The following is a 13,191-nucleotide window of genomic DNA, read 5'->3' as shown; positions in this document are numbered from 1 at the left end:
TTTCAACCTATAACATCGAATTATTTGTATACGTATGTGAAAGAGAGAGAGTAAGTGAAGGAACACAAAAACTAAAGATAATATGACCTTGGTAAAATCATAGCGAATTCCGGCCCAAATTGCTGTTGGTAATCTTTCCATTCCATCTTAGCATCACCAGTTAGTAATAGGCCAATTAGAGCTTTAAAGTACTCGCTTAAAGTGGTGAAGTTGATTTTTTAGTGACAACTATGGTCTACAAACATGAATAAACTTTGAATACCGTAGGGGTTAAATTGTGTAATCACATAATTTCACTGAGTACTGACGGTTTCCAATATTAATTGCATACAACCATATTATATTGATATTTTCCAAAATAACATAACATAATATAACGTTTTGGGACAACATGGGACCTATTGGTCCATCTCGTATGTTCCATCCTCTAAACTAATTTAAAATGATCAAAAAATAAATACAAAAAAATCTTAAAGCCAGCTCTTTTCATTCATATACTTATAAAGCTTTTTCTTAAAGTCACTTAAATTTACTGCCTCTGAAGGCAACCCATTCCAAAGGCTAACCATCCTGTTAAAAAAGTGAAACTGTCTTAGCTGAAGATGACTCCTATCTTGCCAAACTTATATTCGTGGCCCCTAGTCCTACTATTCTCATTGTTAAATAATAAAAGAAAAAAGATGATGCATCAACACTATCAATTCCCTTTACAATCTTAAATACCTCAGTCAGATCCTCTAACTCTTTTTTTCCCAAGACTTCATTTTGTAACATGAAACTACATTTGCTTATCCTTTAATATAAAATTTGTCTGTTCTGAAAGTGGCTGTCCATGAAAAATTTTCTTTTTTCCATTAACCTGATATCTGTCTCTTTTCATTCTTTGTCCATTGGGAATTTTGCAGTCTTGCTTGAATTATTTATTGGTATTTAAGTCTATTCTTGCGTGGAACACGTTTACGAACATTTCCTCTTTCCTTGACGGCTGTTGATATTGAAGTATGGGAAAATACTATTGTTACGTCTCTGTTCGTTTGTTAATTTTCCGCAGAACTTCAGCGATACAAGTCCTTTCTTAAATAAAACTAGTTTATTCTTTCTCAATACAACTTTGCAATACACTTAATTTCCACAATCACTTTCACTTAAACACACGCTATAATTCACAACAATTCACGCACGTTACTTATGGTCACTACCACTCGCTTGACTCAATTATCTGTCTCTATCTTCAATCTATCTGCAATTATCTCTCCGCTTTATTTGCCGGGCTTATATACTAAAATAGAGGGCGCCTAGAAAAGATTAGAGTTGCCAGGAAAACTCAAGATCCTTCGAGAATCCCATTATGTGTTACTGGGCCAGGACGGGATCGATCGTCAGTTCGCTAGCTATCGACCATGTTACATGTCAGTATGCAGCCTGTCTCATACCCTACGCCGCCGTTAATCATCGACGGACTACCACTCGACTTCTCGCCGCGGGACACGGCTAACTTCATCCGCCACTAGAAGCCTCAAGCCCGAGTATTCCCTGAACGCACATGACGTCTACGAATGGGAGGTATACTCCTCCAACCCAAGTCACTCGCAGACTTTCGCCACCTTTTGTCTTCAAACCCTTCCGTCACTTGCCAATCCCCCAAAACCAATACCAGTCTCCACACAATTTGTCTCAGGAACGTTCATTTATCCTTCACGCCAGACGAAATACATCAAGCCCTTGAAGTTACAACCAACTCTACGATTCACGCAGTCCACCGATCCAGTCAAAGAAAACAGGTTCACCCTCCACGTTCATGAAAGTTGTCACATCTTCCAAAACTACAGCAGATTTCATACTCACCCACAGCTGCTACCTTGATTACCATCACTTTAAGGCAGAAAAACCTTACCGTAAGCCTACCCCACCCATACCTTTCCTAACCTACCCCCCAAGCCCATGCTTTTCAACACCCAAAAGAAATCCACGGCCAACCAGTACTCTACCGCCCATCCTATTACAATAGGCCAAGCCACTCAAACCTCACCCACTCCTGAATCACAAGACATGTCAACCCAAACCACCACTACTAGAAGGAAAAAAGGCACCCAGACCCAGCCACAAGTCTTTACAGTTACCAACGACGCCTATCAACAAACCAACAACCCGCCTCCCAGCCCCAAGCCACTTTCTACTTCATCGGCGTAGTAATTGACACCTCCCCCGATCTTTACCTACCTGACGAATCTTTCTGTGCCTTCCGCCTACTCACCAACAACACCGAGGACTCCACGCCTTTACCACTTGCCTGGAACCGGAACCTATTCAATAAGAAAACCAAGATGAACACCAGGAGACTCCACAACTCATTCAAAAGCTAATCAACCCCCAACACCAGACTTCACTTTGCCTTTCCCACTAACTTCTTCTCGCTAACCAGGCACTGGTAACGAATCGGTCGTTACCAGTGAAAGTGGGTTTTCTCGGGGTACTCCTGTTTCCCCCACATTAAATTCTCGGTATAGGATTTTTTAGATCCCCGCCGCCCTGATGGACCTTCAGTCCGATCACGGCCGTTTAGTTTAGCTTAGTCTACTTTGCTTTTCACTTTTTATTTTTTTTACAGTTACTCTCACGTTTACCTTTTTAAACTTACATACCTTGTCTGCATTAATTTCCTATTTTCTCAGGTTAAGCCCATATTCCTAGACCACACGCGGGGTGAAGGAGGATTGTTTAATCTTCGAGCACCCTTGATTAATAATTATTTTTAAATCAAAATAACTGCCAAGAACGACAACATGACGTGTTACTAGTATCATGTGACTTCCGCTGTCGTAACACTATGTTTATTACTACATGAAAGTCGTGGCTTGTATCTCAAGCACGAGTACAATATCTGACTACTTCCAAGGCTATATTTATGTATGTAATGCATTAGTAAACTAAATTTCACTGTGTAAAGTGGCAAATTTACCTGCTAATAGTAAATGACTTGTTCTTATATTTATAATATTAACCCTTTCGCTATGAATAGGTGAAAGTGCGTATGTCAAGACCTTTTGCAATTACATTAAAAATTTAATTTAACTACTTTATTATTAATATATAGCAATAAAGTTTGCATTAAACATAATTTATAGATCAAATTTTAATAACATAAAAGTTTCAGTTTTGTATTTTTAAAGGTATATATATATATAAATGCTAAACTTAACTTTCTGTATATTGCATGACACTCCTCCAATCAAACTATTTATTTCAACATTTTCTACCCTCTAAGGCATTGTAACTTTCCGTGGAATTTCGAACTTACATTATACATATCCTCGTGCTAAACTATCAATTTCTAGCCTCAACCGCACCCATATTCCCTCCCCCGCCACGACCCCTCCTCTCTCAACCAACAACTGCCGCCAACCAAGAAATCCAAACCATTAATTTAGAACAAACAACTTCAAGGAACCAACAGATCCAGGTATCACTGATCACCATTCCGGGCAAGTCAACACAAACATAGAAGAAAAAACGCAACTCAAATCCTGCCGCCACCATCGACAAATCTCAACAAACCAGCTACTGCCGCACCCTCTTCGTCAAACTCACATAACCCTTATACATAAACACTGGTTCTTCTACTCCGCAGTACCACCAAACAGACGAGTCTCACCTACAGTCCTTCCTCTTTAATCGCCCACCTGCCAGAGATCCAGAAGATTCGACCCCGATCAGACCCCTTCCCAACATGAATAAATTTCTATGCAACATCCGCCGACTGAGAGGTTCCACGTTACACTAAGTAACCTACAGTCTCGCCTATCACTCTGCCTACGTACATCTCATCTCTTCACGTTAACCGGGCACTGGATTGACGCTTTACCAGTGAAAGTGGGTTTTCTCGGGGTACTCCCGTTTTCCCCACAGCAAATTCTTGGCAGATGATTTATAAATCCCCTCCCTGAAGAACAATATGTCCGAGACCGTCACATTATAATGCCCCCACCGCTGAAAGGGCGAGCATGTTTGGTATGACGGGTATTCGAACCTGCGACCCTCAGATTGCGAGTCGAACGCCCTGACCATCTGGCCAATAATTTGGACATCTGAGCGTCGTTTTGATTAAATCTCTCTGTTGGTGCTCTGCTTCACCAGGTATGGGAATAATCTTAAGTCATTTCTATGTTAGTTAGGAAGCTAGATAAACTATATAAGTTTAGGACATTCTATTTTATATGTGAGGAAATATTTCCTATTCTAAGGTGAATAAAAAAATTTTGAGAACACATTACTATAAGTAATTGTAATTTTCTGTTATAACCTGCAGCCGTTCTAGAAAGAAAAAGGGGTAATTTAGATTTATTTTATAATTTTTGTGGTGGTTACAATTTCGGTAAAAATGGCTGAGCCTGTATAGGTAGAATTAATAAAACAGTTGTCTTTAACATAATTTTACCAAAAATATTGAAACTAAATAAGTTTGAATATGCTTGACTCAATTGTTCGTATTAAGACCACGGAAAATGCTGTAAAATAGTTTATTGTTTCAAAGTCTGTGTTGAACTGTTTTACTTCAGATATTTATTCAGAACAAAACTGAAACCCAGACGATGCAGAACATGAATTATTATCATTGTTGGCCTAATTGTATGTGATATTTTGTGAAATAAAATATACATGTAATATAAAAATTATGATATTTCTATGCAAACTATTTTCATTAAAAAATGTGCATTTCCTAAAGTTGTTGTATGCACTTGTGTGTATGTGTAATTTGTTTATGATAAATATCAAAATACCGATTAACATTGTTTCGAAATTATTCATATGTACACCTCACATTTCTCTAATGCATAAGAATTGTGTTATTTCAAAGATTTATCAGCATTTATACCTAAAATCACCAAGCACAACCCTAAAAAATGAAGCATTTAGTAGGATAATAAATGGAAATTTAAAATATGTATGGTATGCAAAACCTATATTTTCAACGTTGGCTATTGATCGAACCAGCGAATTTCTTCTGAAACACTCCTGCATCCGTTTCAGGTTGTTAAATCACAAATATGTTATTGTTCTTATATATGTGCCTTTTTATAGGCTAAACCCCACCATTCAAACAATTCTATATCCGCGACTGTCTGTAATGAAATTTTAAAATTGAATTGTCTAATTTATGTTCTATAAAAAAACTTATCAGGTTTGTTGTCGTTAATAATTATTGCCATTTCCTGAAATACTGTTAATCTGATGATAGCTGGGTAGATTTAAAGCCTGTATGGCGATTTTATTTACTTGTTGTATTATGAACTAATGTGAGTAGGTCGGCCCACTCCAGGCCTCGTAGGCTCTTAATCCGGCCCTGCTTATTCTCAATGTTTTTTTTTATTATGTTTGAATAGTTTTTGATCATTCAGATTGAAATATTTCAAAAATACAGAGATTTCTGAATATTTTCTTAACATTATTCCAGTATAAGACGCAGTTACAATGCTCGAAAATGCAAAGTGTGCAATTAGTTTAGAATAAGAATTAAAACTCTCATGGTATAGTTGAATAGTTACTCTCCTTTGTGCTAAACTTGTATAAAAGATCAGATATTGATGATAATGAATTTCTACAGTCAAGAAAATTATGTGGCGGAAATATTTTTTTGCATCACCCGATTTTTTCACACTTTTCTTCGGAATCATCGTCTGTTTTGAGGCCCTAATGCATGTAAGTGCAATACGATCTAATTATTATATTATGAGCTTTGTAAGCTGTCTAGATATTGAATCAGTCATTTTCCGGCTATAAATAGAGGTTCTTACTGAGGAACAGTTTAAAAGCCTATCTGCTGCAACGCGTGTGTGATGCTACCAAGGGCAAAAGTTGCAAGTTCAGTCCAAAGAAAAATTGAGTGATTGATTCTTTGAGCAAAGAGGGATAAGGCAGATTGCTAGAAGAATTAAGTGTAACTAGTGTACTATGAACTGCCGGGTGCAGAGATATAGAGAGACTAGCTGTGTGGAGCGAAGGGGTAGGAAGAAAGCTTCCACAGCAGTTGATGATCGTGTTCTGATATGTATGAGCCTGCAGAATCTTCGACTGTCGTTCACAGGTCTCAAAAGAAATTGGCAAGAAACTTCACGGGTCACTGTCACCTCATGCACTGTCCAGTCTTGCCTGTATTCAGCTGGTCTCGCAGCAAAGGGATTAAGAAAGAAACCTCTTCTCATCAACAAAATAAGGATAATGAAGTTTAACTGGACGAAAGAGCATGCTGGCTAAACTGGAGTAATGTGATATTCTCAGGTGAATCAAAGTTCAACCTGCAGGGGTCCATTGGGAAGCAATTTGTATGACGTCAATGTGGAGAAGAGTTTCATCCAGCATGTTTGAATGCAACTGCATGGTCAGGTGATATTGAGATGCATCTCTGGCTAGGGTGTAGGATGCCTGCATTTCGTGAAAGGCACTCTCAATGCCGACAAGTACATTGAGATCCTCGAGGGCCAGTTAAAGCCAACAATTCAAGATCACTTTATTGGAGCTTACCAATGCACATTCCAGAATTACTTTTCTCCATGCCACAGTGTTAAAAAGGTTGGTACTATTCATGCATTCTATGCTGTAGACATCAAATAAAGAGGAAATTTCACTCTATGTGTATCGAAAACACATAATAAGTTTTATTTCATTGCTTCAAGTGAAGGGCTATCTTCGAAGGGAGAATATCAAGACACTATGTTGGCCAGGTAACAGCCCATATCTCAGCCCTATCGAAAACTGCTGGAAGATTAGGGGCATTAAAGTGCAAGAGAAGAAACCGAAAAGTACATTAGAACTGCATGAATCCCTAATCCACATATGGCGTCACGAACTCGCCCCTGCCTGGTGATGTCAAGCAGTTATTAAGGCCAGAGGGGGCACAACCAAATATTAAACAAGAAACAGACTCTGTAACAATTTTGTGTCCGTTAAATTAGTGGCATTATCTTTAGATCTATGTTTTCTTATTCAGAGAACATTCTCGCATTTGTTGATCATCTGCTGTAATGTATTTGTTTGATTTGATTTGTTAATAAATATGCATGAGAATGACTGAAATATGAGTCAGTTTATACCACAAAATGCCATAACCGTTTACACTAGTTCTGACCCTTGTACAATGCACAATCTCTTAATAAATTACGGAAGTTAAGAAAAGTGTGGAAAAATTGGGTGATGATATAATATTTTCACCACTATAATTATTAAGAAAATCATCAATGCATATGCACAGAAAAGTAAACAAAGCTGAATTTAAGTTTTCTTTTCACAAACAAACATTCATAAATGATATATATATATATAAATTATGCAACCAATACTATAATTAGAACTAATAATGTACCAAGAATAATGTTTTTCACCACTGCAAGTTATCCTACATACAGCTTCTGATTTCTATTTGGGTATCTATCTCTGCCTCCCCCATATATTTAATACTGAACCCGAGGCTTTGTTTTAAATAACAATAAATTGTAGTGGAAGAAAAGTGATGTGGTTCAAGAATAGCTGTGATGACTTTGGAGAGCACATCTGAAAATATAGATTAAGAACAAGACCAAATGATGCTTGTGTCGACAGAGCTGCCTGCGAGTGGTGAGAGCACATCTAAGAATATAGGTTAAGAACAAGACCTAAAGATGATTGTGTCGACAGAGCTGTGTGCAGTTTGGTAGGGATCATTATTTACAAACAGATTAAGCTTGAGTACACATAAACCTGTAGACATGACACTTGACCTTCAATTTCACTTTTTTTTCTCATGTTCTGCTCCTAATAAAAAAATTAGGGCAGAGTATTTTTGTAACTAGGCCATTACAGCTCTAACACAAACTTTTGGCCAAATTATTTTCTGAGCAGTCAGAGTTCTTTTGACTCTACACTTTTCTTACTTTGGCTGTGCATGGGACCAGACTTATTAATTAACCATGTTATTGTGTAGGAAAAATAGTTGTGCCTTCTCTTGTGACGTCCCGAAATAGACTAACTTAAGGTTTTCCCAGCCTTTTGTTCGAGTGATATTGGTTCAAGGTTGTTTGGACGAGGTGCGTGTTATGAGCAGCCTGTCTTTATTTATATTGTCATATTTGGTAATTAAAGCCAGGCTTTCTCCTATCACGGAGACTTTGACGAATTTGTGCCTTTATTCAGATTAGATTTTGTAAAACTTTTAGATTTACATTCAGATTTTGTAAAACCTTTGTTAGAGGTCCTGCTAACTGTAAGTCTTATTTTATTTGAATAGTGTTATTTACTTTTACGTATACCATGCAGAGGGACTCTTGCTGAGCTGGCGAGAAAGGCCTTGTTTCATTTCTTTCTCATACCAGTTCCACACTCATTACAAACATTTGCATTTTTTCGTGTGCCCCACTTGATAGTGTTTTTAAATAAAGATTGCTGTTGTGTACATTTTGTGTATTGATTCATTCTTTACAAGAAACACAGTCGGGGTTCAAAGAGGAACAAACAAACGTAATATTTGTCAGATCTCCTGTTAAGTAGATTCTACCCGTTTACTCTGAGAGAATTACCACACATATGGAGTACTAGAATGTAGTTATTACACAGGACCTGGCATGGCCAGGTGGTTAGGGCACTCGACTCGCAATCTGTGGGTCACGGGTTCGAATCCAAGTCCCACCAAACATGCTCGCCCTTTCAGCCGTGGGGGCGTTATAGTGTGACGGTTAATCCCACTATTCGTTGGTAAAAAAAGTAGCTGGCTGCCTTACCTCTAATTTTACACTGCTAAATTAGGGACGGCTAGCGCAGATAGCCTTCGTGTAGCTTAGCGCGAAATTCAAAAACAAACAAACAAGTTACGACACATATAGAGTAGTAGGATGTGGTTACGACCCATATAGAGTACTAGGATGTAGCTGCCATACATATATAGAGTACTAGGATGTAGTTACCACACATATAGAGTACTAGGATGTAGCTACTTAACATATAGAGTACTAGGATGTAGCTACTTAGCATATAGAGTACTAGGATGTAGTTACCATACATATAGAGTACTAGGATGTAGCTACTTAACATATAGAGTACTAGGATGTAGCTACTTAGCATATAGAGTACTAGGATGTAGTTACCATACATACAGAGTACTAGGATGTAGCTACCTCACATACAGAGTATTAGGATGTAGCTACCTAACATATAGAGTATTAGGATGCAGTTACGACACATATGGAGTACTAGGATGTAATTACCACACATATGGAGTACTCGGATGTAGCTACCTCACATATAGAGTACTAGAATGTAGCTACCTAACATATAGAGTACTAGAATGTAGTTACCTAACATACAGAGTACGAGGATGTAGTTACGACACATATGGAGTACTAGGATGTAGCTGCCATACATATAGAGTACAAGGATGTAGCTACTTAACATATAGAGTACTAGGATGAAGTTACGACACATATAGAGTACTAGGATGAAGTTACGACACATATAGAGTACTAGGATGAAGTTACGACACACATATAGAGTACTAGGATGTAGCTGCCATACATATAGAGTACTAGGATGTAGTTACGACACATATAGAGTACTAGGATGAAGTTACGACACATATAGAGTACTAGGATGTAGCTACTTAAGAGGTAGCTACATCCTAGTACTCTGTATTTGAGGTAGCTACATCCTAGTACTCTATATGTGAGGTAGCTACATCCTAATACTCTATATGTGTGTCGTAACTTCATCCTAGTGCTCTATATGTGTCGTAACTTCATCCTAGTACTCTATATGTATATGTGAGGTAGCTACATCCTAGTACTCTATATGTGAGGTAGCTACATCCTAGTACTCTATATGTGTCGTAACTCATCCTAGTACTCTATATGTCAGTACTAGGATGTAGTTACGACACATATAGAGTACTAGGATGTAATTACCACACATATGGAGTACTAGGATGTAGTTACCACACATATGGAGTACTAGGATGTAGCTACCTAACATATAGACTACTAGAATGTAGCTACCTAACATATAGAGTACTAGTATGTAGTTACGACAAATATAGAGCACTAGGATGAAGTTACGACACACATATAGAGTATTAGGATGTAGCTACCACACATATAGAGTACTAGAATGTAGCTACCTCACATACAGAGTACTAGGATGTAGCTACCTCACATATAGAGTACTAGGATGAAGTTACGACACATATAGAGTACTAGGATGTAGCTACCTCACATACAGAGTACTAGGATGCAGTTACGACACATATAGAGTACTAGGATGTAGCTACCTCACATATAGAGTACTAGGATGTAGCTACCTCACATATAGAGTACTAGGATGTAGCTACCTCACATACAGAGTACTAGGATGTAGCTACCTCACATATAGAGTACTAGGATGTAATTACCACACATATGGAGTACTAGGATGTAGTTACCACACATATGGAGTACTAGGATGTAGCTACCTAACATATAGAGTACTAGAATGTAGCTACCTAACATATAGAGTACTAGGATGTAGTTACGACACATATAGAGTACTAGGATGTAGTTACCACACACACAGAGTACTAGAATGTAGCTACTTCACATATAGAGTACTAGAATGTAGCTACCTCACATACAGAGTACTAGGATGCAGTTACGACACATACAGAGTATTAGGATGAAGTTACGACACATATAGAGTACTAGGATGTAACTTCGTTGTTAGTTGTGCAATGAAATTCAGTTGAATTAAAACAAATTTATGAGGATAGCCAAACTTGGAAGTTGTACTAAAGTTAATTGATAAAAATGTAAGACTTAGATAAACAAGTTCTAGAATCTCTATATAGAGATATAAACACTGAAACAAGCACCATGACAGTGGAGAGAGAGAAAAAGAAATGCATGTTTACTGAGAGAAATACCAGCATTAAATGGTTTCCAACACAAGAGTTTACAATGTTTGTTTGTAATTAAGCACAAAGCTACACAATGGGCAATCTGTGCTCTGCCCACTGTGCCACTGGGGGGGGGGGGGCAGTTTACAATGAGTTAACACAACAGATATTATTAGAGGGACCAATCATTACCTAAGTGACGTCATGAAGCAATGATCAGAGATTAGGAATTACTCTAAGGATTGTTTAGCCCTATAAGCCAAGGATGTTGAATGAATATCAGAAACAGATTAGGAAACCTATACTGAAAGCTTGAGCACTTAAAGTTAGTTACAAGAATTAACCAATAACCTAAATTATTTACCTTCACAAGTAACAAAATGATGTAAAAACAACACTGATTTTCATTCATGTAAACATAACAAATAATTTCCTAACTATGCCTAACTTAACTTACCAAGTGTTAAGTTATGCCACTGGATTCTGAAGAGAGTTATCTGGAAATTTATCAAAAGGCGTGTGAACAATATAACAGTCATAACTTTAATGATGTAACAGATACGTATCATCTCGCGTATTTACTCTGACTAGATCATTAAGCCTGCTCATGGAAGGTTTTCGGATCTCGGGGATGTGTTTCTCTTCGTTCAGTTAGTTTGCATGAGGAAAAGACAAGACTTTAAATCCAAAACAAATATTTAATGCCAAAAATACAAGGTACATTATAAAATAATACAATGCAATAGAATACAACAATAAGGGCAAGTAATCATGTGTTATACTGTTGAACTGACAAGAGCTAAATGAAGCCTATTAAAATAACAGCTCTTGTCAGGCCATGTGCTCCCCCCTGTAAATTAAACTAAATACCAAATAAACGTACCATAAATGACAACAAGCCCAAGTTAAATAAAATCGATATAAACGAAGTATGCTAAAATTCTAACACGTGATATTACAAATATTGTTTGTTTATTTTGTACCTCTAGATTACTGATGATGGAAATTTGATGATCCCGAAATGCTTCCTATTATCACGTTCCTGTTTTGTTTTATCATTAAGTTACGTTTTCCGAAAAATGAGTCGATTAAAAGATGCTTAACCTTAAACTGAAATTACTATCAATATTGAACTTCCACAAAAACCTGCTCTGTGTCTGCTTAATAAATTAAAAGGTTAAAAACATACATAAAACTTACAAAATCTACCCCCCCTTAAATATAACAAACTGTGAATTAGTACAGGGAAGGATACAATCTACACTCGGCACTACAGGCAGCTAGTGGCTCGTGTACTGACAAAGGGTGTGGCCGTTAGAAGTCATTATCTGATAAGTCAACAAGTATAACTCAGTTTTCTCTCCTGCCTACATACAGAATTGTTATTCCTTTAAGAAAATCAGGTAATTGCTTACACACTTCACAGTTCTTTCATAGAAAAAGTGAGAGTTGAGTAACTTATTTAAGCGCCTCACCGCGTCTAAAAAGGGAAACTGTGAAAAATGCCATAATATAAAAGTTTTTATTTAACTAAAAGGGTGAAAAACACACAGTATACGGCTTCGGAACCACACTAGAGGTATAAAATATCTTCTATCGATGTGTGAAAATGACTTATGAACAGTTTTTTTGTACAGCTATGGATATATCATTAAAGACTTAGAATGTTTTATGGTTTTCCGAATGTAAGTAATATTAGTAGCTTTATACTGGAGTCATTATAATTATAATAATAAACATATACATCTTACCAAGTGTATATGCAAACTGTATTAACCGTAACTGCATTGAAATATTTGCTATAATTATATAATCTTGAATACTAAAGATACATCTGACTCATATATGGTTAGGTATTTCGTTTATTCAATATCATATTTAAAGGAGTAAAAACAAAAATCTTACCTATGGTATAGCAATTCTACATGTGTTGTGATAACAGTTTTGAATGGAATAAGAAAGGAGAAGGGAGTAAAACAAGTTGAATATAAAGTTAGTTTGAGTATGTACAAAGCTGCGCCAATTGATAGAATATAGCTAGTTAACTAACTCTTATTAGACCGAACAGTTGGATTTGAACGTCACTTATAATGCGTCTACTGTCCTAAAGTGCAGAGTGCTTTTTTTTTGTCAGACACAGGACGTGAACCACGGAAACACAGATCCACAGTGCAACACCCTAATCACCGATATTCTGTTAGGTACGGGAAGCGAATCAAGGAAACACAGATTCACAATCCAACACACTAATCACCGAGCCACCGATATTCTGTCAGGTACAGGACGCGAACCACGAAAACACAGAT

Source organism: Limulus polyphemus, unplaced genomic scaffold (genome assembly GCF_000517525.1).
Source record: "Limulus polyphemus unplaced genomic scaffold, Limulus_polyphemus-2.1.2 Scaffold1384, whole genome shotgun sequence".
In the NCBI taxonomy this organism is placed as follows: Eukaryota; Metazoa; Arthropoda; class Merostomata; order Xiphosura; family Limulidae; genus Limulus; species Limulus polyphemus.
This window is presented reverse-complemented; position numbering follows the sequence as displayed.